The 17,252-nt window shown below is 42.4% G+C and overlaps 2 non-coding genes across 2 annotated transcripts; both read left to right on the top strand.

The window, feature by feature from the left end:
* The first annotated feature begins 4,741 nt into the window (after window positions 1–4,741).
* Window positions 4,742–4,823, top strand: trnas-gcu (transfer RNA serine (anticodon GCU)). The gene has a single exon. It is a non-coding gene; the product is annotated as a tRNA-Ser (tRNA).
* A 414-nt stretch (window positions 4,824–5,237) lies between these two features.
* Window positions 5,238–5,319, top strand: trnas-gcu (transfer RNA serine (anticodon GCU)). The gene has a single exon. It is a non-coding gene; the product is annotated as a tRNA-Ser (tRNA).
* The last annotated feature ends 11,933 nt before the right edge of the window (window positions 5,320–17,252 follow it).

Genomic DNA, 17,252 nt, shown 5'->3' with positions numbered 1-17,252 from the left:
GTGATTTATGTCCTCCGTTTTTCACCTCCCGCCTCTCTTTCTGCTGCCTGGCAAGGCGTTTTCCAGCAACCATGAAGAACAGGTAGTGGCTGATTATCACCACATGTGGGCAAACTGCTTCAAAATGTCCCCCATGCATCACACTGAGCGGTGGAAGCTGCAACCCACTGGCACAATATAACTTAGAGTCCGAAACACTGCTTTTTCTAAACTGTTTGCTTTTCTGTCAAAGGTTCTGGGAAAAAAATTCATATCCAGGAACTTCCCAGCACTGCAGCAGGACTTGAGAGTCACACAGATCCCCATGGAATTTTCAGTAGTTCGCAATTTTTGCTTTTTCTTTGTCACAAATGTTGGAAGGACTCGCCAAATGTCCTCTGCTGGTGCTGGCACTGTCACTTCTTCTCTTATAAAGGTTGCCATTGTGAAAAGGTGTATTTTACCCCAAACAATGATCTTTTTAAACCTTACCAAGTGGTTTTGGTGCCTGAGCTGAAGCAAACAGGAAGTGAAAAAGAGACTGAGGTCACAAAATAAAATGAATCTAAGTGAAAAAACAATAAATGAAAACCCAACCCAGTCTCTACAAACTGATAACTAAATGGCATTCTCACTTTTGGGAAAAACAGTTTTCTGCCAGATTGTATTTCTTTGTAACGTCTGTTACGTCTGGATTTGTCCAGCCTCTGTGTGAGGACGTGGTTCGTGGAGACTGTGTTGTTTACCACTGGCTGAAGACCGAGCTACCGGTGTCTAAATGGCATCAGGGGAGATCCTACGCTGCTCTCAGCTTCACTCGCATGAGAACGTTAGGACAAGGTTTAATTGCCAGACATTGTTTATATTCCATCAGTGTTGTACACGTGTCAATAAAATAATTGTTCACTGAGAAAACTTTATATCTCCCTATTTAAAATTGGACTCCCCCAAGAATGCAAGACGTGGCACCAATATATGTCGAGTGCTTAATATATAAATTATTATTTAATTATACTAAACACTTTGTACATAAATCATTTATTATTGTTATTTTATTGGACCAGTTAACAATAGAAAAGAATAGAAATTATTTATCCCATACCTGCGAGACTGCCCTCTTTGGCAGTCATGGCTGCTAAATTACTTTGCACACCTTCAACAAGTGTGGAGAGTGAGAGGCTCTTCAGCACAGCCTTCAACATTATTGATGAAAAAAGGAGCAGACTGACAGCTGAGAAGGCTGAAATGTTCATCTTTCTGAAGAAAAATCTGTCCCTCATGTTGCAAGACAAGGCAGCTTAAGTATTTTCAGTTCAACATCAGGCAGCTAGCATGTTTTATTTTTTCAGTTGTTACTACCTGGCTCAAGATAGACAGCAAAGAAAGGGAGGCAACACACAGCAATAGCCAATCAAAATATAATTTATTAATAGAAAATACCCAAAATAAAGCACAAGTATATGTAAGATGTAAAGAGCAGATTCAGAGTGTCAGAAAATGAAAGATGAGTGAGGATGTATATGGTGGATGCTGGAAGATACAACAAACCGACAAAGGCGATGGCTGGGGTGGCAGATGCAGGCCCTGCTGAGAGAGGGAGAACAAACTATGCAGCCAGCCTTTTATGCCTTCTGGCCCTGCCCTGTTGGGCAGGTAACTCAGGTCCACCCAGCCCCACCCTCCACCATCTCCCTGAGGCTGGAGCAGACAGCAGAGCGAGACACATGCAAGGGGAGAAAGAGGAGGAGGAGCAGGAGGGGTTGTCACACAGTGAACATAATGTGATTATTTGAATTCATTGTAATATTTAGTTTAATGAATGTTTTACATACAGTACAACATCAGCGGCTGCATGCAAAAGAAGAAAGACACGAGATTGCACAATCACTGTTTACCCTTGTTTTTCTGTTTTTGTTTGGGTGCAGCAAATCAGGTGTATCGCCTAGATTTTTACTGTTTTGATTGTGTGTCTTGAGAAGCCATGTGTAACTGAATACTACCTACATTGTTCTAGTGGAGATGCTATTATTTTATGTTAATTCATAAAATTATTTATTGCAGCCTTGCAATGCCATTAAGTAAATAACTTTTCTGTTTATACACTGGGATTATTTAGGTTAATTTAAATATGTGCACCAAGTTGCAGTTTTATTTCAAACATTTGAATGGTGCAGCTGGGTCTGTTGTGTTTACAAACGCTGTTAAAAGCGACATGAGCTTTAAGTTTTAATAAAGTCACAGCAGTTACACATAACTTGTCAGGTGTTCCTTCTTTCTTTAGGGGACCAGAACAGGTGTTGTACAATGAACGTGGTGTTTTTAGATGTCAGTATCAAGCAAATTACACCCATGTATTATTAACAACTTTTAGAATGACAAAAAGAATCATATCGGTATCGGATCGGTATCGGCCGATCCTCAAGGCTGCAGTATCGATATCGGTATCGGATGTGAAAAAGTGGTATCGAGTAGTGTTGGTGGGATGAAGCCTCATGAGGCATTGAACCACTTGAGCCAATTGGTTCGAGAAAGGGTTCATTTCTTAAAGCTTCATGAGCACACGAAACCACCTACTGGTCAAGTGTATAATCACAGGCAGCTGTATCTGAACCACATGCCGGATGCATTGAATCATTGTTCATTATGGCTGTTGGGAATGAGTATGAAAAACAAAAAATGTATGATCAAATAATTTCTATAGATAAATGATCACATATGTGTATAATAAATATATTTTCATGTATTCTGTGTGTGTAAATTTCCCCAAAATGGTAGTATCATATAATGTAGCAAGTTGTGTAATAATGTCTTTCTGTCACCTTAGGAAAATGGCATGACCTTATGCAAGCAAAGGACAGTGAAAGTGCTTGTGGAACTAGGAAGACTGTACTAAATATGCTTGTGTAACTTAGACAAGGATGTACAGGAAAGGGGAGATTTTATTCATTTTATTCAGAAGTAACAGGTTTTCAACAGTTTCTGGTTTTAAACGATTCCTTTTTTTTTGACACACACAATAAACACCTCACCTTTGAATAAAATAAGAAACAGTGAAAAATACAATTCTTGATAAGCAAACTTAATGTGTCTGTAATAATGTTAGATTTAGCTTACCTTATTAGGAGTTAAAAAAATCAAAATGTTCCCACACAGGGGAAATTTTCCACTTCCTGGTTGGTTTCTTCCTATACACCTATCTTTCTCTCCTCACTCTTCTAAATCTCCAAACTATCTCTCTCTCTCTAAACTCTCCAAACCAAATCTAAACTATATAAACACTATCCAAACTCTATTATCCAGACTATCAAAACTCCATCCAAACTATCCAAACTCTCGACTGACCACAACTCTCTATCAAAACCCACATTTTGAACGGAGCCTGAGGGGTTTATTCTGCTGGCAGACCTCGTGGCAGAATCTGAACCACTTTCCAAAACAGTCACGTGGTTCAGCCAGGCAACGAGGCTTCGGACGTCATCATTTTTGGCTCCTCCCCTAAACGAAGCAAGCCTCGATACGCGCTTCGTGGAAACGCCCCCTCCATAACTCGACACACGCTTCGAAGCCTCGGCACATCTCCTAACATCACTAGTATCGAGCCATCCCTAGTCTTTAGTTCAGCAAACTCTCCTGTTGTTCTTCAAGTCGTGTATGACTCAGTCTTGCGTGTAAGGATTGAGTCATACTTAGCCAGAAAAAACAAAAAAGGACCTGTTTTGGACTAGCCTTGCATGCTAATGGGGAACCAAAAACACTGATGAAGAATATTACACCATTAGATTTGATACAGCTCCAGTGTGCTATCAAAACAGAGCTGGGGAATTGTTTTGGTGGAACATTAGCCCACAGGCCAGTAAGCACTACAACAGATGAGATGGCTGAGTGGTTAAGGTAATGGACTACTGATTTATTGTGCTCCGCATGTGTGGGTTCAAATCCCATCCTAGTTGGATTCTGAGATGTTTAGACCAACCTCTATTATGGCTAAGACTCTACCAGCAGGATTCAAGTCTTTCTTACCAAAGCGTCAATCAGCAGATCACCCAAAGACTACCACCAAAATAAGGACTGTGCTGGAATTACATTATCATGGGAAACCAGGAAATACACTGGTCTGAAACAAGTATGATCAGTTTGATGTTAAAAACCTGTATTTCCTTCTATGTTGTCATTGCAGATTGGGACCCAAAGCCACGTGTCCACTAGATGCGATTTTCCCACACGTAAATACACCACACCTGAAAATCACACAGATGATGGGCGGTCACTAGCAGGACACAACATTGTCCCATGACAGCACTTGAGCTTCAGTGCTCCACTAAATGGGCACGTGACCAAGCTGTCCGCTTGATGGTCTTGTAGGCATGTAGGATAAACAAAGCGACTCGGCTGCAAACTTTCCCTTTTATTTCGAAAATACTTCAGCAAAAAGCATTTCTGAAAGCATTTGAGGCGAGAAATGAGCTGTGCAGTAGCTGAATCTGTCCGTTTTCTAGGTCAGCGATGGCTTGTTTAGATGTTCAAGGACAGTTTCACGATGCGTGGGATCTCCGCACGTCGCATCAAATTTGCATAAAGTAGAAGTCGAGCCTACTTTATGCAAATGAGCTGTGGGGAAACACACTGGATCGCAACTCGAAACACACCACATGTTGCATGCTGGTCCAGTTGCGGTGCACTTCCAGCTGCGTTCCAGTGTGTTTACCCTAAATACAGCTACAAGGAATTGTGGAGCATTTGCAAACAAGAAAGTAACACAACAGATGAGGTGGCCAAGCGGTTAAGGCGATGGATTGCTAATCCATTGTGCTCTGCACGCGTGGGTTTGAATCCCATCCTTGTCGGTTTGTAAGTTTTCTTGGAGTTGTGGTGGCTCTGATTTACCTGCTGTAAAATTTCATCCAGTGACAAGCCTCGGAGCTTGTCAGGTTTTTGGCAGTCGTGATTCGAAGGTCAGCAGAATTCAAGTCTTTCTTACTGAAGGACAATGTGTCACTCAGCACATCACCCAAAGAGCAACATCTCTAAAACTGCTTGATTAAGAAAACAACTTAGCTTAAGGTGCAGGGTAAATTTTTATTACTCATTACCATTGTGTTTCAGAGAGAAAACTCTCTAGCTTGTTTGTGATTCTTTAAACCATCACAATCGTATTTGGTGGAGCTAAGCAAAAGATGCAGCTTTGGTGTGCCCTAAATATAGTGACAGGAAAATGTTTTGGTGAAACATTTACACAAAAGAAGGTAACAGTTACAACAGACAAGGTGGCTCAGTGGTTAAGGCGATGGATTGCTAATCCATTGTGCTCTGCATGTGTGGGTTCAAATCACATCCTTGTTGGATTCCAACATGTTTAGACCAAGTTCTATTATGGCTAAGACCCTACCGGCAGGATTCAGGTCTCTCTTACCAAAGCGTCAATCAGCGGATCACCCAAAGACTACCACCAAAATAAGGACTGTGCTGGAATTACATTATCATGGGAAACCAGGAAATACACTGGTCTGAAACAAGTGTGATCAGTTTGATGTTAGAGACCTGTATTTCCTTCTATGTTGTCATTGCAGATTGGGACTCAATGCCACACAGTAAAGCCACGTGTCCACTAGATGCGATCCTCCCACACGTAAATGCACCGCGCCTGAAAATCGCACAGATGGTGGGCGGTCACTAGCAGGACACAACATTGTCCCATGACAGCACTTGAGTTCAGCAAAAAGCATTTCTGAAAGCATTTGAGGCGAGAAATGAGCTGTGCAGTAGCTGAATCTCTCCTTTTTCTCGGTCAGCGATGGCTAGTTTAGATGTTTGAGGACAGTTTCACGATGCGTGGGATCTCCACACGTCAAATCAAATTTGCATCAAAGTAGAAGCCAAGCCTACTTTATGCAAATGAGCTGTGGGGAAACACACTGGATCGCAGCTCGAAACACACCACATGTTCCATGCTGGTCCAGTTGCGGTGCATTTCCAGCTGCGATCCAGTATCCATCCATCCATTCTCTATACACCGCTTTATCCTCACTAGGGTTGCGGGGGTGCTGGAGCCTATCTCAGCTGACTCGGGCGAAGGCAGGGGACACCCTGGACAGGTCGCCAGTCTGTTGCAATGCTTATTTTAAGAAGAATTGAATGGTTGTTTATTTAATTGAGTTTCATTATTTTCTCTGTCATGTATTGCTATTAAAATATACATACAGCAACTTCAATTATCAGTTGTGGTGATGTAGAAAGCTGCCGTGATCATATTTTCTTAGTGGCGTGGCATCTTAGCATCCCTTGTTTGATTATACGATTGATTCATTTTTTATAATGGAATGATTGAAACACACGTGTCATTGTCACAAACAATCATGCATTTTGGTTCTTTCACAAATTTATTAAAAGTATTCTGGAAATATGATAACACATACAATACATATACATAAAGTTTTGATGATATAGAATCTTGTGTTAATTATATTTTCTTAGTTTCAGGGCCTCCTAATTTCTCATGCGTGATTATGATTGACTACAGCTGCTGATTCCTCCTATAAGTCATTGAAACATGTCTTTGTTACAAAGACACAATTGTGCATTTTGGTCCTTCAATAGATTTTGGTTCCCTGTCTGTCACTTCTCCCTCATGTCTCTCTCTCTCCCTGCCACTCGCCCTCCTGCTCTACCTGCACTCTGCCTGCTGATTACCCCAAATCAGCTGCAGCAATCAGTAAACTCAGCTCACCTGTCCACAAGCTCTCCTCACTATTCAAACCCCGCTCAGGTCCCATCCACACGAAGACAAAACGAGGTCTAAACGCATAAGTTTCTTGCCGAATCTGCGTATCATCCACACGAAGACGGCGTTTTGGGGGTCTGTAAACGATCATTTTTGAAACCAGGTTCCAGAGTGTAAAGATTCTGAAACGCCGTATAGGCAGCGCCGTGTTTACTGGCTATCCGCTACTTTTCAGATACGCTTGCATCATAGTTTCGTATCTTCATTGACACGCATGCGCCACATGCGGCAATGAAGCTAGTGACCCTACTATCCCTGTTGCAGCAAAATCTCCTTCTTTTCAATCACCACCGAGTTGAACAAACAATTATCGAGGACACATTACATTACTTCCCGGCTTGGTCTCTGTTTACAAATTTTGCCGCAAGTGCGCATGCCCACTGTTTTTTCTTCTGTTTGCGTGTGTTTCCGTCATATCGTTACAGCGCCCCTAGAGGTCTGGCATGTGTTTTACAGAGTTTCCATGCATATCGAGTGCATTCATGTAGACGCATACATTTTCTGAGACGCCTTCGTCTTTATGGCGATCGTTTTTTAAACTGTTAAGCGTTTTGTCTTCGTGTGGATGGGGCCTCAGCCACTGCCAGATCATTGATCCACGCCCCTTCAGAAACACTGCTCACTTTTTGGACTTTGTTTCCCCCTGCCTCCTGGATTTCCCCTTTTAGGACTCTGCTCCTCTCCACCTGGATTCCCTGAGCTTGCTTCCCTGTCACTTCTGTCTAGTTTTCCCTTTGTTGTGAGTCCCCATCCTTAGCTTAGTTCTGCCATTCAGTTTAGTTTTGCGATCGTCCGTTTGAGTCCATAGTGTTCCCATAGTGTTTGTCAGTAGTGGCTTGGTTTAGTTGACTTGCCCCAGTTCAGTTCTCCCTTTATGTATTGTTTTAGTTTTCTGCTTAAATAAAACCCTTTTCCTGATTTCACCAGTTTGCCTGTCTCTCTGCCTGCGCCTGGGTTCTCCAGCCCCTCCCTGTAACAGCTACAGGTGCTGACTCCTGTATGCCACTGAAGCATCTTTGTCACACAAAAATAATCACGCATTTTGGTTCTTTCACAAATTTATTAAAGGCCTTCGGGAAATATGACAAAATCTTACATACAGCAGCTTGAATGATCAGTTATGGTGATGTAGAAAGCTGCGTTAATCATATTTTCTTAGTTTAATGGTCTAACATATCATGCTTGACTACAATTGACTACAGCTGTTTACTCCTATGAGCCAATTTAAATCTACTCAGTTTTAATTTTTATTGGAATGACCTCTTAACTTATGGGAAGAGTGACAAAGTTTTTTGTGTGTGTTTTATTTACCATGTAGTGCCAGAAAAAAGGAAATAAAAGATGCAACATCTCAGGTTGCCATGTGACATTTTCGACTTCCACTGAGCAAAACGCCTTGTTTTTACCATCAATATTCTTTGTTAGATTTTGCAAATTCAAGTCCTTCGTACTTAGTTGCTCAAGAATTCCACACACATTCAGTTGTGCGCCTTGTGAAAGATTCTCTCTCTCCATACACCGCTTTATCCTCACTAGGGTCGTGGGGGTGCTGGAGCCTATCCCAGCTGACTTGGGCAAAGGCAGGGCACACCCTGGACAGGTCGCCAGTCTGTCACAGGGCTACATATACAATCACTCTTGTGAAAGATTCATGATTCAAATTTGTTCTGTTTAAAGGATCCAGATGCAGCAGATGTTGGCTGATCCAGAAACATCTGCTTCAAAACCTGTCGCTTGTATTAGAGTCCAACACTATTGTCTTTGGTAACTGTGCTGATTCCTGTTTAACCAGTCGGACTTGCAGTGTCTATAAAAAATATTCACTCCACTTGGAAGTTTTCCACTTTTACTGATTTTCTGTAGTGAATCACGGTCAATTTGATTTGTCCTTTTTGACGAGAATTGACAGACTATTCCATGTCAAAATGAAAGCAGATTTAGACATATTATGTAGTTAAAAACATAAAATGTAAAATAAATGATTGTCCAAGTATTCAACCTTCTTTAAAGAGACTTTAGTTCAACATGACTGCAGCTAACTGATGCTGAAAGTCACACAATTATTGAAATCATCTGAGTGCAGTGAATGCGTCTCAGTGATAGAATAAAGACACCTGTATCTGGAACGTCCAGTCACTGGTGAATCGGTACTCCTGACTGTAACTACATCATTCAGACAAAAGAAGACTCCAAGAAACTCTGCGAAAAGGTTAATTAAAGGCATAAGTCAGGGGATGAATACAAGAAAATCTCCAAGTCCCTGAATATCTCTTTGACTACAGTGAAATCCATCATTTAGAGATGGAACAAATCTTGCACATGTATAAATCTGTCTTCAGCAGGCTGTCCTCCAAAATTAATTTGTTAATTAAAAGTATAAAGAAGGACAGACCATCAAATATGAGCTGCATTGTAAAATGGTGACTAATGCAAAGACATCATTTGAATCCAATACCGCAGCCTGTCCTGTGGTTTGAGGTCCTCATTCTTGGTTTGTGAGTCATACTCTGTCTTTGCAGTGCAGCTTTTGATTGCACATCTGAGGTCACAATGGAAGATTTATAGCTGTTAGTTTTGTGAAAGTTCGAAAAAGTGTTATAAACTTTCATGATTAGGCTCAAGGTTTAGACAAAAAGGAGGGAAAACACATATGCGGTATGAATCAAAGGTAAAAGTGGTTGTTAAAGACAACTAGATGAGCCCTCAGTATAGGGCAGAACCACGCCCTCTGCTGGCGAAAACCCTGTCCTCCCTATACAACTGATGCAATATATATCAATTTTGATCATCGTACGTATCTCCCTCCCTACTTGATCTGCTGACCTGTAACTCCACAACTGAGCAGGGGACCTTAGACTGATCTTCAGTGCCAAGTTTGATTATCCTGACTTCAGCGGTTGCAGAGATATCGGACCGGACATAGCCACATACATACATATTTACCCAGCCAGATACCACACCGAATGCAATAACCCCGCCGACGTACCCGTCGGCCGTGGTTAATTATTCTTCAAACATCCAATAAGAGGTTTCTTATTTGTTGAATTTGTTAGCAAAGTATTTCATGTTTCCACATCCTGATCATTCCACTGTTTGCTCTCTTTCTCTTGTTCTACTAGTGGCCATCAAACTGTGTAACTTGTTGCTTTTTTGCAGGAGTGACAGCTAAAACATTGCTTATATCTAAACATTAAAATCAGTATTATTTGCAATATTGCTACTTTTTACAATATCCATATTCATATCATGTCTAGCATTTCACTTCATGTCCAATATTTAGTCCTGTGTCATACATCTGTATTATTGTTTTATTACTTTTGACATAATCATACCCGATGACTTTTTTTCTGAGCAATTTATGGCATAAGAATTAAATTTGGAATTAAAAAAGTGTTATCTTATCTCTTAATTTATGCAGGGTTTTTTTTTGAAAGCACTTTTGCATTTTCTCTCACCCATAAAGAGACAATGAACTGTATAAATATTCATGTGTTGTGCAGCAAACACCTGGTTGTGTCCACTGCAGGAGTCAGTGAACCTTCAGCGCTGGCTGTCAGGCACACTTCTGCACCATCGCATTTACAAACTGGTTCACCACCTCGGTCACATCTGCTGCTGAGGCTGATTGAGACAAACTGCAGCTGAGATTACAACTGAACTCACTGGATGACAAACACGGCGTCCAAAATCAGTCACCGCTCACTATATAGTGTGTTTGCCATTTTTTATGTAAAGCTACAACTGCTACACCCTACAGAGTCACTCAAAGTATCCCACAATGCACTGTGAAAATAGTCACCATCCAGCAATATGCTCCATCATGTATTCCATTGAATGAGAAAGGCAGACTATTGAGGATTGGCGGCATCTCCACATATTTTTCGCAACTGTTTTATAGTGTTAAGGCATATTTCCTACAGAATGTTTTCTATACATGTAGCTTGTTGAAATGACAACAGACATGATACAAATCCAAGAATTATGTTGTAGGTTCTTGAAGACGTTTTACCTCTCATCTAAGAGGCTTCTTCAGTTCTAACTCACTAATGGGGAGTACCAGAATTTATAGTCACTCCAGGTCACATGGCTAATGGCCCATTAATGACCCAGGACTCACATGCCTCCAGGTGTGAATTGTTGTGAAACCAGGTGGTCCACCAACAATGACAGCAATCATGGTGATGGGGCATGCCAGTTTACACAACAAAGAATGTGAATCTGCCAAATCAGGAGTGACCTGTATGTTCTTGAAGCCGTTTCACCTCTCTTCCAAGAGGCTTCATCAGTTCTGACTAATGCATGTGTAGACTGAGCACTGACTAGAATATATTCTGACATTCCACATTAATCAGTTAGAACTGAAGAAGCCTCTTGGATGAGATTGAAACATCTTCAAGAACCTACAAGAGAAATCCAGCTGATTTTTACTGAAGCTCCTACGATCACCATGACCTGAATGACTGAGAATCTTCACAGACATACTAGTCTGTATTGATATGTTTAAATGACAGAGTGATGTATCACAACACTAAGAAAAAAACAACAACATATTTTTGCCTTTGCTTGTTAATTTTGGTAAATACTCTTAGTATAATATGAATTTATTACAAAAATACTGGTCAGTACATTACCAAAGCTGACATTAATCTGATATGTTTCAATTCAGCGACGGCAATGATGTAATTAATAGCGCAGAGAGTCCGAAATGGATATTTTTGCAGAGGAGCTCTGAGATAGTTCACTGTATGGTAGTCATAGACAGGGAGGAGGGAAAGAGTGGATGATTTTAGCGCCAGTTCAACATAATTCATCTCATAGCACTTCACAGCAGTGGTGATGCCACAGTTCAGTCTCTGGGCTACCGATCAGAAGGCGAGAGGATCAAATCCCAATGCTGCCATTGTTGGGCCTTTGGGCAATACTCTTAACCATGCTGACCATGCACTCTGATCCCAGTTTTAATATGTGAAAACAACATTTCACAATTCCATAAAAATGTATTTGTGATAAATAAAAGCCTCTTCTTCTTCTTCGCATAGTCAGTAACGACCTTATGAATTTTAAACCAAGAACTGAGAACCCAACAATCCAGAGTCACCTCTGGATTCCTTCTGAACAAGCAGTCAGCAACGTTGGGAAAAAAAACAACACAAAAGTATAATAAGGAGGGAAAAAAGTCTCAGACAAACCAGACTCAGGGAAGGCAGCCATCTTCCTCAACTGGCTGAGGTGAGATGGGGATGAGGGGGTAGTCGTCTATTGCAGCTGACTAAGGGTGAAGGCAGGGGACACCTGGACAGGTCACCAGTCTATCACAGGGCTGCATATAGAGACAAATAAACACACTCACATTCACACCTACGAGCAATTTAAAATCACCAATTAACCTTGGCATGTTTTTGGACTGTAGGAGGAAACTGGAGTACCCGGAGAAAACCCACGCATGCACAGGGAGAACATGCAAACTCCATGTAGAAAGATCTCAGGCTGGGATACATCTACACTGTCAAAGCAGACCCGTGTTCACAACCAGCAGCTGGATCCTGTTGAACTTAAGGTTATTTGTCAAGTTTCACATCAGCTCCAGTATCAGTTGTATTTATTTAGCTGCCAGCACATTTAACACTCCAACTGTTCATCTGGATCAGAGAGAAACTTATTACAAGAAAAGTCCAACAAAAACCCACCATGACCTTTTTCATAGCTTTTGGTCTCTGACTCTTTACTGGCAAATGCTCCACTGTTAGTATGTAACAGCCTGCAGGCAGGTTTTTACGGCTTTTTATCTGAAAGCAGCGTTATAAGACCGCTGAGAGTGAAGTGAAAGTGTCAAACGCTGCAGCCGCACAGCTCGCTTCTTTGCAACTTCATCCCTCACTTTTAATTCTTATCATGTTTACATTTTTTGTGTGTTTTAACTTTAAAAAAACAGACTTTATGACCAGTTTTTATCCAGCAACTTGTCCTCACTTGGCTTATCCATGCTTGATATTCATAATTTCAACATGTAGTAGTGGTAGATGAAAGATACACAAAAAATACAAGGAGGGATTTCTGCTGGTTGTTGTGTTTATTTTTAAACTTTTTCCTGACACCAAAATCTATAAAAGGTTCAAATAATCTCATTAGAATACCCTGCTGTATATTGTGATGATGTTTCATGTCTTTTCTCCTGTTTATTGTCAAATGCAAGCGGAATGAAGGTTATAAAGAAATCCAAAAGAACATGTAATTTTGTGGTTCATGAGGAATAAATGAAATCTCATGGAAGAAAAAATTTGTTCTATAAAAGTCCAATGACAGAAAAGCTTCCTAATCTAATCTGATCTTAAAAGCTGCGCTTGTTTTCATTTTCATGTTTCTAGTGTATTTCATCTGCTTCCATCTGGTGTTAAGTAGCACAGGGAGTAAAAAACATTTCTCTGACAGAAATGAGCTGGATAAACAGGAAGCCATTTATTTGCAGCCTCCAAAATAAATACCAACAATAAATAGCAGCTTTCAAAGGCAAAGATTAAACCAAGAGGGGAAAAAATACTTTTAACAATTAAGTAATAACAGTACAGTGCTGACTTTCCACTCTATTTCCAAGAGGAATGGGGAACCAGCAGGCATCAGAAACCCAAGAATTCCAGGCATCAACAGCAGGCAGGAGTCAACCTGTAAACACAGAGAACAGGGTTACTGATGGTACCAGGTAAGTGGCAAGGACTGCTCTATTCCCAGGACCAACTGGAGATTAGACGATGGTCCAGCTTTGAAGGATGGGCGAAGTCTGTCTTTTTGGAGAAGCCAGAGTGACAATCAGCGGCTCACACCTGGACCAGATCTGCTGATTGCAACGAGCCACACCTGCTGCCAGCAGAGAGAGAGAGAGAGAGAGAGAGAGAGAGAGAGAGAGAGAGAGAGAGAGAGAGAAAGTTAAAATCAATGAGGAGTCTGGACTTCATCATGTTAACACACACAGTGACTGGTTCAACAATAAAACCTTCCTCCACCCTCCTCCTCCGGCTAAAATACACTGCCATCTTGGCCTCCCCTAAAACAAAGTTTAAAAGCTGGCACTTGTTCTTGTATTGACGAGTGTATTTAAAACCCAGAATAAAAACCTGCTCAGTAAAAACCTCTCCACATTTGGTAAAAACAGTTTGTAAAAACAGAAACAAAGGTAAAAGATGAAGACACTCATAAAAACAGTGAAACACAGTCTCTCTTTGGTTGCAGTAGGGACACCTGTCCTCTGCTGGAGGGTTGATGGTGGCTACAAAGGAGTTCACTGCTAAAATGCCATGAAGGACTCTCCAGTGAAGGTCTGCATGTCTTTTTGAGAGTGGAGGCTTGCAGAGGGACCTCCACTCAGGTCTGGCTGCAGGAGCCAGCTGCAGGTAGGTCCTCCACGGGGTGTCAGGTCTCTTGTCCAGCTTTGTTCTGTTTAAAGTTTTTACCAATATTCTGTAAAAGGTTTTCCCTGAGGTCCCCTCCAGTGGGGCGGACTGGGTATAGTCCAACAAAGGGCCAGAACAGTCTTTAAAATCCGGAGCCAGGAAAATGGCAGGAAAAGGTTCCTCAGCAGTCACTGTTTCATTAAAAGAGGTTAAAAGCAGGCGGTCGTGTCCTGTGAGTCTCTGACTCCAGTCTAAGAGTTTTTTTGTGACCCTCATTGATGAAAGTCCCAGCTGGGCAGCAAGTCCGGAGGGGTCATCCAGTCCAGGTCCCGTCAGCGCCACCACCTGCCCCAGAGTGACGACCCCTGCCTTCTCCAGTCTCTCGGCCACGCTCTGACCTGCCCAGCTGGGAAGGTCCAGACGAGTCCCCCATAGGACTGGCTCCTGGAGGAGCCAGTAGACAGAATCCACCTGCCCCCTCCTCTCTTTCCTCAGCAGGCTCCACACTTTAAAAGCACTTTTATAAAAAGCAGGCAGATGAGATGTGCTCATGTTCGGTGTGTTCATTAAAAACAAACTAAAATCCTGACCCAGGCTGTTAAAACCCTGCAGAATGCAGCCAGACAGGGGTCTCCACAGAGTGTCCTTTGGTCCAGTCAGCAGTCTCTGAATGAACTGTAATCTGAAGGCCGCACCCCTGCTGGCCAGGTGGACCAGGCCTTGGCCCCCCTCCTCTTTGGGTAAAAACAGGACACTCTGTGGGACCCAGTGTAACTTGTCCCAAATAAAATCAACTAAAAGCGATTGTATTTTGGACAGGAGAGAAACTGGGGGGTCGACACAGGATAGCCGGTGCCACAAGGAAGATGAGACCAAGTTGTTGGCTATCAAGGTAGGACATTTTGGGGACCAGCCACCTCTACTTCTCCAGCCGACCCTTGACCTTTTCTAAGACGTTGTCCCAGTTTTTGCTTACAGTGGTCTCATCCCCTAGGAAGACTCCAAGGTATTTGAGTCCTCCTTTCTTCCACTGGAGGTCACCGGGCAGCCTGAGTCAATAAAAACGGTCCAGTCTGGCCAAAGATAAAACCCTGTCCCTACTGTGACTCCAGGAGTACTTTGCTGACTGTTAAAAACCCTCCACACATCACTCAGCTCCTGAGTCTCCATCAGCTGTCTGAGTGTGTGGGACGAAGGAGGGTGAGGCTCTCTATGGTTCCTGTCTAAGGATGGATTTTCAGTGCAGTTAAAACCCCCCCAAAAAACATAAAACCATCATTCTCACAGTTTTTAACACAGTCGCTTAAAATGTTTAAAAATGCTACCCTGTCTACTGAGTTAGTGGGAGCGTAGACATTTAAAAACACCAGTTTTACATTTTCAAAGACAGCTTTGACCTTCAATAAAACACCTGGTAAAACTTCATCAACAGTAAAAGAAAAAGGTAAAAAACTCTGAGCAAATAAAATCCCCACCCCTGCACTCAGACTGGACCCGTGGCTTAAAACCAGCTCCCCTTTGAAAGCCCTCCTCCAGTTGCTCTCATTGTCTGGCGTGCTGTGAGTTTCCTGAATAAACATGATATCAAACCTTTTAGTCTCCATTAATTTAAAAAGAGCGGCTCATTGAGAATTAGACCTGGCCCCGTTCAGGTTTAAGGTGCTGATGTTAAAATCACACATGGATAAAAAATAAATAACAGTGAGCAGAGCAGTCAGTAAAAGGTAAAAACATCTAAAAATCTTCCTCATCATTGATGTTTGAGCTTTTACCCTTAAAACGAGTTTTCTAAGTCTGTAGACCTCTTGGTCTGTTAAGGCCCCCTTCCCACAGCTCTTCCTGGTGAGCAGCCTGGTAGACTTCACAAAAAGCTGTAAGTCGGGGAAAAAATCTCCGACGTTAGGCAGCCTGCAGCCTTTGGTCTGCTCCGGGAAGGTCTTGATGTCAGCAGGGGAGTAAGCAGACTGAGAGTCCTCCTGGGTCATGGAGACATCACTCTCTGACTGTGCACACATTTTTACACTCATTTTCTTTGCTTTGGTGTTCTTTTTAACAGGATCAATGATTTTCCTTTTCTGGGACACTTTGAGGAGGTCATCATCAGACATGTCCTCCTCTTCCATTAACTCTTCACTCATGTTTATGCTAATCTCAGCCATGTTTGTGGACATGGCTGAGCTTTTTGCCTCAAAGAGCAGTGTTAAAACGGGAGCCCCAGCAAAAAATGGGACCGCTCTGGCGGCAGCAGCTGGCGGTTCCCCGCCTGGAGCAGCCACAGCGGGTGGCCGCACTCCACCCTTCTCCGGACAGGAGCGGATCAAGTGCCCCTCTGCACCACAATCAAAACATCTCATAGTTTCTGAGGAAACAAAAATGACGTAATTAAAGCCGTCTACTTTAAAAGAGAAAGACAGGTTCAGATCTGCACTCTTATCTTTCAGGATCATGTAGACCTGTCTTCTGTGGCAGATAACAGATAACACGCTGCCTCGTTGCCAGGCAGGTTATGTGTAAAGAACTGTTTAATTACACTCCCCAGTCACGCATCCTGCCAGATTTCTGTCATGCTTACCAATGAATCTGATCAGAACATTACACTGTCGCCTTTGAGTGTTATTGCTGAACTTTCTGCATCACCCCTGATTCTGACTCACAGTGCCATCATCAATGCACCCCAACAAAGCTCTGAAGCCATTCATCTGGAGTTTGATTTTGGAAACTCTCCAATTCCGCCAGATTGGAAAGAGCGGGTCATCTCCAAACTCAAGCAAATTCCAGATGTGTTTTCACATCACGATCTGGACTTCGGACGTACCGACCGAGTGAAGCATTACATCCGCCCTCCATGACGAGACTCCATTCAAACACAGAGCTCAACCTATCCATCCTCGCGACATACAGTACAGAGCGGGTAGCCAGAATACAGATGCAGATGCTCTCTCTTGAATCCCACGTCGTCAGCTGCCTGACCCACACAGTCGGAAGGAATGGGACATGGTTCAGAAGTTCACCTGTGACCATGCAGACGATTCTGACACTGCAGTGGAACTCGATCCGGAGGTTGTGGCTGCAATATGCCACAGCTGCCTGGAGAGAGATCTTCATGAGGA

This window comes from Acanthochromis polyacanthus, chromosome 2 (genome assembly GCF_021347895.1).
Source record: "Acanthochromis polyacanthus isolate Apoly-LR-REF ecotype Palm Island chromosome 2, KAUST_Apoly_ChrSc, whole genome shotgun sequence".
Lineage (NCBI taxonomy): Eukaryota > Metazoa > Chordata > Actinopteri > Pomacentridae > Acanthochromis > Acanthochromis polyacanthus.
This window is presented reverse-complemented; position numbering and strand designations above follow the sequence as displayed.